This window comes from Mustela putorius, unplaced genomic scaffold (genome assembly GCF_011764305.1).
Source record: "Mustela putorius furo isolate JIRA1106 unplaced genomic scaffold, ASM1176430v1.1 tig00000151_pilon_pilon_pilon, whole genome shotgun sequence".
NCBI lineage: Eukaryota > Metazoa > Chordata > Mammalia > Carnivora > Mustelidae > Mustela > Mustela putorius.
Genome location: NW_025421296.1, coordinates 9,219,425 through 9,231,870, shown reverse-complemented (window position 1 = coordinate 9,231,870; position 12,446 = coordinate 9,219,425). Strand labels below are relative to the sequence as shown.

Genomic DNA, 12,446 nt, shown 5'->3' with positions numbered 1-12,446 from the left:
ACGGGGCATCATGTGTGATGACAAAGTTTGATAGTTGTTCAGGGTAACGCGGGGTCTCTAGGGACGAGAGGCAGGATGCAGCGGTTCCATGTTAAGTCACCACATGTGACAGGTTGGATGTGAGAAGGGCCGCTTACTTCCTGTCTGGACTCCCCTGACACGAGCCACGCCTGCTTCAGACCTGAGAAGGGTGCTTTGCAGTGGCCGAGATCACAGTCGGCTCCAGTGCTCCTTGCTCTCCTTCCCACACCCCGACCCCACGCTCCCCTTTCAGCCCCCGGTTCGTCCAGACAAGGAAAACAGCCTGCTCCTGACAGTCCAGCTTGGACACTCGTTGGGGGAAGAATAATCGGATGCATTTCCATGACTCTCTTTCTCCCTCTCCTTCTCTTCATCTCCTGAAATACTTCCTAAATTACCTTGGTCTTACAGAATTTCCAAGAAGTAGGCTGCCTTAAGAGTAAATGATTGCTGTCCTCCGTAAACATCATAAGCCTCCTTTCGTGAGCTCAGCTCCATTAGGCTGTGTGTCCTAGGAAGCTGTGCGAAATAGTTCTAAGTGACAGACTCTCATGGGCTGAATCTTAAAAGACTGTGTGTCTAGAAGGAACTCCTTAAAAATGTGATGTAAATGTAAATGTGCGTGGATATTGTGTCATGTTACCTAGGATATCCCAAAGGGCCTTTTAACATAACACTAAAAGGGCATTTCTCAGATAGCATTAAATGAAACGTTATTTAGCTTTTGGCAAAGTTAACAGAATCTGTACTTTTATCCTCAGATGAATTACAGCTCTTTTTTTTAAATACATTAAGGGAAATTTTTATGTATTTCTGAGATAAAACTGTAAAAATAAATTTCTTAGACACTTGAAAATTTTGTTCTTTCCCCTCCTTGTAATTCTGTGGCTCTTTCCTGAAGAGAGAATGACATTCCTGACCAATCAAACATAGGTCCGTTAGCACGAACTAGAACAGAAAATGGATAATCTTCTGAATTAAAACACGAAGTGATACTTTCTTTTTCTTGTAGAGGCTCGTAATCACAGCAGGAAAAATGGAAATCAGTTTAAAAGCAAAGTCATTTCGTATATATAATGTGCCACAAAGCAGCTGGGCTGAGCACAGTCTGGAAGGAATTGTAGGAAAGAAGGAGCAGTGTGCACTGCGGGCTCTTGGATGTAAGGGTTGCAGTGTAACACCTGTGGGTGGCTTTCTGGCTTGATACCGGGGCATCTGTGATACCAAAGGAATTGAGGGACATCTGTCATTAGCCGTTGATTACCATCTCAGGACTGACCCTCCAAAATCTGCCTGGGTTGGAAAATTCTTTGAAGAGACATCAGGCCTCTCCTCTAAGTGTATTTCTTTTTCTTTTTTTTTTTTCTTCTTGTTATTTCATTCTGTAGTTATGTTCACTTAACATGTGCTCGGATCTGTGATAAGCATGAGTGAGAGAAAGATAGACACATGGCCCTCTGTCTGTAAGAAGTGGTCCTGTGGAAGACGAGAGAGAGTAGAATGAATAATAATACATAACATATGGTGTACAAGGAAAACCGAGGCATTGGCTTGACGATACCAAGGAGGGGTGACCAGTTCTTTAAAAAGGGTGAGGAGAGAAGGCTTTAGGAAAAGAGATAGTAGCACCCAGCCCCCAAACCAGAACTCTCCAACTGCCACTCAACCCACACAATATCCACTACTCCTAATACCTAGCAAGGGTTGGTGTGGGCCGCAGATCTGTTCCATATCTCACACTGACTTTCAGTTTTATTATGTGGTCTGTAATTAATGTAATAAATATAAACTCATTTTTTTTCCTCCTGCTAACACACCTTTTCAGAATACACAGTGGTCTGTTGCATGGAAGTATTTTTGTTTTAATAGATTTACATAGCTTGGGATTTAAAAAAGATTCTTTAATGTCACCAGTAATTTAAATATATTCAGTAGTTTCAAAGTTCATCTTAAAGGAGTCACCAAATACTTTCCTTACTGTTGGACTCCCCAATCATTTAGTGATTATTTTTGCAACTGTTGGCATAGCCAGGAATGATCATTTGCCATTGGATGCCTATTGATGCTTTTATTTAAGTCGTTCATTTTGTAGATGCTCATTAGAGACAAGCTTGCAGAATTGGGGTTTGGAGTATAACACTGGTATTGAACCTTACTATGAGTAAGGCCTTCTTCTTTCTGTGTACATTTAATTGAATTTAGACATATTTTAAATCTTGCTAAATTTGGTGGAAAGTCCACTTCAAGGATCGTGTGTTTGTGTGTTAGATCTTGCCACCAGTGAAGCGTCTCTCTAAAACACGTTCTCCATTTCCAGTGTTCAGAGCCTGGCATCACAGAACCCTCCGAAATCTGCTGTGTTTTGCCCTAGTCAGGCTTCCCTACCGCTTTTTTCTTAAGTGGGAATATAGCCTTTACTTCTCTCCATCTTCGCCCCCTCTCACTGTGTGGGAGGTATACTCCTTCTGAGCCCACGGCCCAAGCTAGCAGCCCGCTGACCCGCTGGCCTCTGGGAGACAGCTCCCTTCAGTTTTTCTTCTGCCTGGAAATGTTTTCTTTCCAGTCTCCTCCTCTCTGGCCCTCCTTTTTTTTTTAAGATTTTATTTATTTATTTGACAGAAAGAGATCACAAGTAGTCAGAGAGGCAGGCAGAGAGAGAGAGGAGGAAGCAGGCTCCCCACTGAGCAGAGAGCCAGATGTGGGGCTTGATTCCAGGACCCTGAGATCATGACCTGAGCCAAAGGCAGGAGCTTTAACCCACTGAGCCACCCAGGCGCCCCGTGGCCCTCCTTCTAAGTAGACGTTCTGGAGTTCTGTGCTTCATCAGCTTCCCTGTCACATGCCCTCCACTGGCCAGTCCCTCCACTGCCACAGACTTAGCCAGCACTCCCGTGTCCCCGTGTGTCCCCTACTCCCATTCTGCCAGCCTCCTGAGCTCTTTGTGCCTCGTGGGCCTCCGTGCCCCCTCTGCCTGGAACGTGCATCTCCCAGTAGAGCTGTGGCTTGGTCCCTCCCCACCTTCTCCAACCGCTGTGACGGCAGGAGCGTTCTGAGATAGCCCTTGTTGTATGTAGCCTTCCCTGTGCGGAACGTAAACTCTGAGGCCAAAGATTCCTCCCTTAACCCCCAGAGCCTAGAACAGAACCGGTCTGTAGGAAGTGCTTCTGTCAGTACTTAAGAATGAATGAATGAATGAATGCATTTATGCATGCGTAAATGACTGCTGCCATGGGAGTGTGACAGTGCAGGGGAAGGGTGCCCCTGCAGCTGTGAGGAGTTCTACCCCAGCCAGCTGAGTGGTCTGTGGCAAGTGCCTCACCTGACTGGGCCTGTTTCCTCTTCTGAAATGGGGCTTGCACAGCAGGTGGGCGCCAAGGCCCTTGGAAGAGCTAACACCTTATCTCACCATGAGATAGACTTGGGCTCGGGATGTGCAGAGCAGCCATTCCGGAAATGAGATGACGTCCTGTAAGCCTTTATTTATGTGACTCTCTCAACCTGATATTTATATTCTTCTGTGTAAGTGCTGTCTCTGGTCAGACGGCTCCTTAAAAAAAAAAAAAATTGAAGTGAGCAAAACCCTTAGCTTCTACATGAAACATATAAGAACCAGCACATTTTGGTGTACTTACATGTTTATCTATTTTTTTATTTATTCACCATTTTTAAAAAGAATTTTCTACTGTTATGTATACTTAGCAGCCTGCCTCTTTTTGTCAAGTAAAAAACCAATCACCATTTTTTTTCCTGTGTTTTCAGATATTCCATGCCGCGGAGACTAGCTGGATGTAGAACAGACTCCCTGTGACACCTGCCTCCCGTCCATAAAATACTCATCCCTCTCTCAAGTAAGTACGTCGCTTTATTTTGACCCATTCTGAGCAGAAGGTATCGATTCTCTCTGAAAACCTGTGCCATTATTACATTATGACAAAGAGGCTGAGAGGCTGAGCTTTCAGATATTTTGCTGTCTGGCAAAAAAAAAAAGTCCCTGTCTTCGAGGTCTCTGCTAGGACTAAAATAACAGTCAGCATGATTTACGTGTGCTTTTGCAAGGGCTTCCGTGATAGGTCTTTTACATATTTGCTTTAATAATTATGGTTTTTTCAAAGGCCATGTCATATTTACCAATCATACTGATCAGATATTTAGATTTGAAGACAATATTAAAAAGTGAACATCTTTGCACTTTAATGAGAAGTACACTGTCTGTGGTTGGGGAATTAAATGAATTTTTCTGACCTGTCAAATGGTATAGGGCCAGCAACGAGCGCCCTGGGAGTTTGGGGAGCGAGCGTTTTGCAGGATGGCCCCCCAAAGGAGGTCATGTCAAGAGGGAAGTACCTAAATGCCAGCCAAGGGACAGACTGAGAGTAGGGGGCACGTGTTGCCAGAGAGCCAAGCAGCCCTGGAAATGTGCCTGCTCCGTGGAAGGTGTTGCTGGGGACTTTGCCCCACATCCGTAACACCCCAGGATTCCTTCCTGTCTCCAGAGCTGATGGAGAACAGAGACATCCTAGAACCAGACCCATCTCATGAAGGAGCCAAGGAAGTGGATGAACAGTGGTCAAGGTCCAGATGGTTCCTCCTTTTTCCAGAGAGATTGGGAGTTCAGTATCACCAAATGAGGACATTGGGGATGTTTAGAAGTTGAAGATGGCTCTCCAAGTAACTGATGTCTACAGTGACCACGAAGTGGTAAAGAGCAGCTCTCATGAGGATACGGTCTTAACCTGAGCACCATATTCCCGAGCGACCACATGCTTTGATTTGATTAATAGCCTTCCTCGAGCCTCTTTTCCAGCATCTCTATGTAATGGGCCATTGCCTATAGAGTATGTAATGCGCTATATAATTTATTATAACTGCGTAATGCGTGACCTAGTTGGACTGATGTTACCACTCTCCAGGGACTTCAGAATCCAATTTAGATTGACAGGTAAGAACCAGCCTAGACCAGGTAGATTTCCTGCAGTCCATGGACAGAGGGGCATTATAGAATAAGCCAGCAGGTGACCCTCAGTGATATACCCTGAAATCCTTTACTCATCACCTTTAAGACCTTGTCTTCTGATCCCAGATTTCCAAAGTTCTGAATTGAAAGCCCTGGGCTCCTGTTGGCTGGAGGGAGCTCCTCATCTCCCATCCCCAGGTCTGAGATTGCAGAGCTGCCCATGAGCACAGGCAGATTTAATGGAGAATGCCTCCAGCATTCTGTGTGCTTCACTCCGCCTCATTCTAGGAGCCCACCGATCCCCATCTGCCCACAAGTGAGGAGTTTTCTGTGACATGTGCTATATAAAAGCAGAAGAATTCCCCCAGCAAATGGGCCTGTTGGTCTCCCTTATGATTTCCAACACCCCTACTCCCACACACAGCCATGTGTGATGGTCACACTCACCAATGTTCACCCAGCTGGCTCCTGCTGGCAGGTGAATTGGCCACCCTGAAGGGCAAAAAAGGGCAGAGGGGTTGGGGTGACATGAGTATAACCTTAGCTTCACTGTTCACCAGCCTGCGAATGGACTTTACTTTCTGAGCCTCAGTTTCCCACATACCAACTGAGAATACCGGCAAGCTTGTAGAGATGTGCAGAAGGCTAGGGGCATAGCTACAGAGTGCCCGGTACGGCGTAGGCACAGGAGAGATAGAGGACCCTTCTTCCTCCCTCCCAGACAAATTCTGGAGAAAACAGTCGGTTACCTTCACAGGCATAACCGTCTGGAGTTTGTCAATATTTGTCGATATTCTTATTTAGCTAGGTCCTGCCCTGGGGAGATTAGAAAGGACTCAGCGACATGACTCAGTAGTGCAATGTCACCTGGACTGGAGACACTAATTCTTAGCTTTGTATCTCATTCGCAAATAAAGTCAGGTCACTGTGTGCAAGTTGATTTCAGTTGTGTGTTGGTTTTCCTAGAAATAAGATGGAAGCATTTCTTTAAAAAGCTATGTAAAGATTGCTGTGAAAAGCATAGTTCTTTTTTTTAATTTTTAAATTTTTATTAACATATAATGTATTATTAGCCCCAGGGGTACAGGTCTGTGAATCTCCAGATTTACATACTTCACAGCACTCACCAGAGCACATACCCTCCCCCTACCCACCCCCTCCAGCAACTCTCAGTTTGTTTTGTGAGATTAAGAGTCTCTTCCGGTTTGTCTCCCTCCCAGTCCCATCTTGTTTCATTTATTCAAAAGCATAGTTTTTGTCTTACTATCCAAATGTTTTCAACTGTTTTTGGCGATTTTTGCATTTAAAGTTCATTAAGCTTTCTTCTTTTCTGAGCTCTTACCTTAGATAGATAATTAGCCTTAAGAAGGCATATGTACTAATCTTGTCATTAATGTTTTTCACTACTTCTCAATACCTACATTTAAGATTACTTTGTTTTTAGAGTACAGGGTGTGTCTTTTAAAACCAGGGTTCCTTGTTTAAGGAAATTGAGAAAAGAAAGGCATAAGGTGGATTTGTAATGCTCCTTTGGTTAAATTTTTGAGTTTTTTTAACCTGGAATATGAAACCTTCTATATGTTGTATATGAGTCATTTTTTAAAGATTTTGTTTATTTGAGAGAGAGAGAGAGAGAGCATACAAGCAGGGGTGGGGAGCAGCAGGCAGAGGGAGAGGGAGAAGCAGACTCCCCACCGAGCAGGGGGCCCAGACTCTGGGATCATGACCTGAGCCAAACGCAGATGCTTAACCCAGTGAGTCATTTTTTAATAAGGATATACAAACACTGATTTCTGTGCATTATCCATGTGATTGCAATTTCAGGGAATAAGTTACAATGTTCGCCTTTGTTTTTAGTTTCTTGTTATCTGAGTCAAACTTAAGTCCTGATAAAGTCAGTTTCTCCTGGAAAGTTTCCTTTTTTAAAACTTCTCTGGGACAGCTCTTTTTATTCTTTTATTGTGTAAGTGCTAGGTACTTAAGAAATTGCTGGGAGCAGAAACCACCTTTATACGTATGCCCTTTTCTGCGGGTTAAATGGTCCTGACCAAAAAATATGAGCTAGTTTTCCCCAAACAGTTTTTTCTCCATTTCTGCGTTTCCCAGAGCTGGTCGTCCGTAACGAAAGATTTGTTCCTTGTCCGCGACTCATCTACCTTTCAGGCCTAGCATCTCTGACTTTTGCCTTTTCCCAGATCAGCTCTTTGCCAAGCAAATATGACTCAGAGCTCAGGTTCCACGGGTACAGTCAGGTGTGGCTCCTCAGAAGCCGGCTCAGCTGACCTTGAGCAAGGTCTCCCCAGGAGCCAGCGAAGCCCAACCACTGTAATGAGAGCCACCTCGCAGCCCAATGGAGCCAGGTTTCCACCTCGCTCACTGCTTTTTAAAAAAGAAGAGGAAGAAGAGGGCATTCTCTGGCAAAAATAGCTGGGATTTTTACTTGTTTTATTATTTTTACTTGTTTTATTCTCCAGGCTTCTTTAAAGATAGATGTAAGGATATTCTCCTCTCTAAAACAAAATACTCCTCTCCTCAGAAAGTATCATTCTATTTTTGAAGATTTAATGCCTGTTTATCGTGAAGTTCAAGAGGCCATTATGGATTGCAATTTAAAGTGTTAAATTGCCAATTAAGTTATTTGCATATTTAAAAATGCTGTTTTCTAATCAAAGAAATTCTATAAGTTACTGTGTGTGTATCTAGTTTTTCACTGTTAATTATTAATGGCTCTTACAGAATTGATCAGTTCATTGTTAGTGTAGTCACCGCTTTTCTACAAAGAGCGGTGGAAGAGTGAAGCCCATAGTCTGTAGAAAGCTTGCCTTAGGAGCTCTGTGCTACAGGCATCATATGCCTAATCTGTAGTCCGCAGGCTTGCCCTGCAGAGAAGGCATTAGAATTTTCATTGTGTGGGTGAGGATACAAGAATTGAAGAGCTCAATCTGATAACAAAAGGCAACCATGTGACAAGATGCACTGGGTATAAAACCCAAGTTTAGGGGCACCTGGGTGGCTCAGTGGGTTAAGCCTCTGCCTTCAGCTCAGGTCATGATCTCAGGGTCCTGGGATCGAGCCCCGCATCGGGCTCTCTGCTCAGCAGGGAGCCTGCTTCCTCCTCTCTGTCTCTGCCTGCCTCTCTGCATACTTGTGATCTCTGTCAAAGAAAGAAAGAAATAAATCTTTAAAAAAAAAAAAACAAAACAAATGAACAACAAAAAAAAAACAGCCCAAGTCTACCCCCAGGTCTTTCAGCCCTTTGATTTCTTTATTGTGATGGGGTCATGAATGGAATGAGAAGGATAATTGAGGGTGACTGGACAATGGGAAAGTCACAAGAAAACATGGATGTCTGGTGGACTATCAGAGCAATTCCTTGGAAACCATGGGCTGTATTCAATTAATTAGAGAAGGGATGAAGCCCCAAAAGTCAAATAATGAGAGAAAAGAACCATAAGAGCACACCCATTAGAGAGAAAAAGATACCTTCAGAGTGATTACAGCTGTGATGGGTGAAAAGCTACACTATCAAGACCTTACTTTTTCTTCTCCAATTTGTTGAGTGTCTGCTCCATCATTAGGTATAAATTGAGAAAGCGTTTGTGCATCCTGACTACTCAGAGAAGTTTAGAGAGGTGGAGGCCCGTCAGGACTGACTAGTGAATACTGGAGTATCATCTCCATACTGGTCTTTCTCCTCCATAGCCTGGTGCTGTGGTCTGAATGTGTCCCCCACCCCATTCATATGTTGAAATCCTAATGCCCATTGTGATGATGTTAGTTCATGGGGCCTTTGGGAGGTACTTAGGTCATTAGGGGGGAGCCCAAGTGATGGGATAGTACCTTGGTTAGAGAAGCTCCAGAGAGATCCCTTGCCCTTTCTGCCATGTAAGGACACCGTAAGAAGCCTGCAACCCAGAAGAGGGCCTTTACCAGAACCAGTCATGTTGGCACCTTGATCTTGGACTTCCAGCCTCCAGAACTGTGAGAAAGAAACGTTTATTATCTATAAACCACCCAGTCTGTGGTTTTTTGGTATAGCAACCCTAACAGACTGAGACACCTGAGATGAAGTTGGTCCCTGCACGTGGCCTTTGGGTAGTTCTTGCACATACCTACTCTTTAGCTTCACAAAGCCCTGGTCTGGTATTACCTTGAAATTTACCTCTTGCTCTTGCTTGAGTCTCATGGGTCTCTCTAAAGGGCACATTTAAAGCAGAGCTCAGCCCAGCATCATCCTCAGACAGAGAGATCCAGTTTTTGCCATGACGGTCAATGGGAGGAACTTCCTCTGGAAGGAAGCCCCGCTGAGGGACCGCTGGCTCTTACCATGCACACCCAGGCAGGCCTCAAGCCCTGCTCGCTTTTCCTCAGGGCTTGTACGTTGGCGACAGCATCTCTTCAACACCAGAGAGCTCGGGGCTGACTTAGCCTTATTACAGCAGTCAGCCTGTCTCTGGTCTCTGCTCTCAGTCCATTTAGCAAGCAGAAAATTCTTTTAGAAACACTCTGTTCATCTTGTTACCTCCTTGCTCCCAAACTGTGTTTTCTTCCAGTTACCTATCGATCAGATTTCAAGTCCAGAGCCCTTCAGTTGAAGCCACCTCTCAGCTGACCTCCCCACTCTCAGCCGGAGTCCGCCTCCTTCACCCTTCTCGTGTTCCTGACACACCTGGCTCATCTGAGTGTGTGCTCTGCTTCTTGCCCCGCCCTCCCTACCAGTTGCTCATTCTCAGAGTCCATGAGTTCCTTTGAGGCCCATTTCAAAAGTTAACTTTTCCTTTATTTAAAAAAACAAAAACAAAAACAAAAAAAAAAACAAGACAACTTTTTTGAGCCAAATCCAAGAATCTCTACCATTCATTGATTTATTCAACAAATTCATTCAAGCCATTTCTTCACAATTTAGTATATATCCATGTACCTTTATAGGTAGTCTTACAATTATCCTTTGCTTTAAGCATTTATATGATTCTCAAATTATATGATAAGTTTATTTAAAAATTGCATCTTACTGTAAAGGATACAAACTCCCAGCGGTGATGTGGGAGCATCCCTCTGGTGCCTTCCCCCAGGGAGCATGGGTTGGACTGAAATCTTAAAAAAGACTTGCAGATGTTCTGCAGTTGTCCGAACAGTTCTAGGGACTGATTAACTTCCTGAAGAAGCGTGAATTTCTTTACCAGCACGGCAAACCTTTCGTGAAAGTAACAATTTCATTCAACAGCCCAGATTGGAAAGCTATTGCCAGTTCTTAAGGTCTCCAGAGTCGAGTGATCTAAGTAGACTTTAAGAAAACACAGTCGAGAGAAAAACACAGCATATCCTCTGGAAGGACCCCTGGAAGGAAAACAGACCCACCGACAGCAAAAAGCACGAGTAGAAACTTGATCGAAGTCCCACCCGTATAGGAGGCCCAGTTCAGGTTTCCTCTGCTGTGTAAAGACCTCACTTTCTCCTAAATCTTCATTTGTTCAAAATTGGCATTGCCCGTACTCCTAGTCCCTTATGATGGTGAGTGCGTATCCTGGGCTCTCTCTAGTCCCTGAGTCCATAGGGCGTACTTACCATTGCCTGGTTTCTGTCACAGTTAAGTTCCCTCTATCTTTTGCTAGCACATTATACGCAACTGGGGGGTAGGAATAACATGTGTACTCTGTGTCTTTAGAATCTAGCAAGCTATAGAGGATTTGTAGACTTTATAGAGTCTTTATTTATATTTTATTTGTAGAGTAGTTTGTAGACTGTAACAGGACTGAAGGGCTTTCTCTACACCTAAAGAGGAAAGTCATAGTAGTTTTCTCATCTGCCTTTTTACAAACTCTGATGGCAGCCTTTGCAAGTACAAGACACAGCAGCACCAGGTGTCAACAGGACTGGTGGTATCGTTTCTCTGAAAGAAAAAGACACCGTCTACTCGTGGAAAAAGGAAGGGGGGACAATGTCGCTCTGGCCAGCAAGAACGACCAGGAGACCTCAGCTTTATTTCTGCGTAGCTGTTGGGATCTCTCTCCCCCGCCCGTACACGTCTATATATACCAAGGTTGCACAACCAATCACTCGCAGCCACATAGATACAAAATCCTAAGTTCCGCCTACTGGCTCGCATCCAGCCGCCATCTTAATGGCGTGTTTACTTTCGGGCACCGAAAAAGTCGTGCGGCGCCCGGGGCCCCTGCTGCGGGCCCAGCTGGAGCAGCTCCGCACCGTCGCCACCTGGCGGCGGCGACGGCTTGAGGCAGCGGCAGACGATGCAAGGAGCGGGCACGGCGGAACCCAGAAGCATTCCCGCGCATGCGCTACAAGCCGCTCGGGCACTGACAGGACAAAAAAGAAAATTTAAGTTATTTGTGGTGGGTTATCGTTGAACATTTTGGTATAGAATTAGAAGAGCTTGAACTCCAACTTTAAACTAGTCCAAGTGGGGAGTAATCAAGGCATAAATAGCTTTATCGAAAAGCTCTTTAAATCTGGACTCCTCAAATGCATTTCAATCTGATTCTGTTCACAAAATTTAGTTGAGATACAAGTCTGTTCTTTAGGGAAAATTCAGCGTTCCCTAGGGACTCACGGATTCAACATTCAGAAACTCAGTTGTTTGTATTTGGCTCCAAGTTCAGTAATTGCCTTAATTTGCAACTTGAGGGAGGTCCCACCTCAAAAGGCGCACATCAGCACTGATGAAAAATAAGGAATGAGCACAGCTATGCCCACTGTTCACACTCACCCCAGCTTCGCGTTCTGTGTGTTAATCCATTCATTTCTTCCATTAAAAAAATACATGTATGTAGGCAGAACAGAAGCTCTGGTTCCATGCAAGAAGAGTATGGTTAATTCATGGGTAGGTCAGATCCATGACATATGAAAGATTCCAGTACTACATCTTTGGTCTCTTCTCATAGATCATAGCAATCTATGAATGCCAACTAAGAGTCTATTCCCTATGTCCTCTGAAGCTTCCAGGTGTATTTCTGGGAGGTGTGCTTGGGAGCAAGACCTCCACAGCTGACATTCTTCTCATAGAGTGACATTTTTCTCAAGGAGAGAGTGCAACGTATCGATGGGATACACTCCCCACTGAAGAGACAAACACGCAGCTTTCAAGCATCATTTTAATGGCAGTTGGCCTTCAATAGTGTCAGTTTCAGGTTTTAAGTGGTTTGATAAGAGTCTCATGCTTGCCTTCCATCCAGTTGGCAGTGGTCTTGGAATCTCATTTTAATACGACTTTTCACAGAAAAGCTTAACACCTTTCATACCCTGCTGCTCTCCATCTCCCAGGTAGAGAGGGGGCTGCCGGACTGTTGTCTTCACCTGTTAATGTGGATTACATGCCAAAGAGCTTCCACTGAGATGCCAATGGGGTTTTTATACGTCATTGCGGGAATCATGGTAAATATCCCCACCCAGTAGTGTGCAATCCTAAGCGTAGCACAAGGTGCAAGCTCCCATCCTGCATTCCCCAGACCCCCTT

At 44.5% G+C, this 12,446-nt stretch overlaps 1 protein-coding gene across 3 annotated transcripts in view; it reads left to right on the top strand.

Moving 5' to 3' along the window:
• The window catches only part of FAM110B (family with sequence similarity 110 member B), a 150,407-nt gene that overhangs the window by 80,911 nt on the left and 57,050 nt on the right, over positions 1–12,446 (top strand). For all 3 annotated transcript variants that reach the window (XM_004768791.3, XM_004768793.3, XM_004768792.3), the window contains one exon: positions 3,781–3,869. The gene's annotated coding sequence lies outside the window, so the exon portion shown is untranslated. The remainder of the gene's footprint in view (positions 1–3,780; positions 3,870–12,446) is intronic.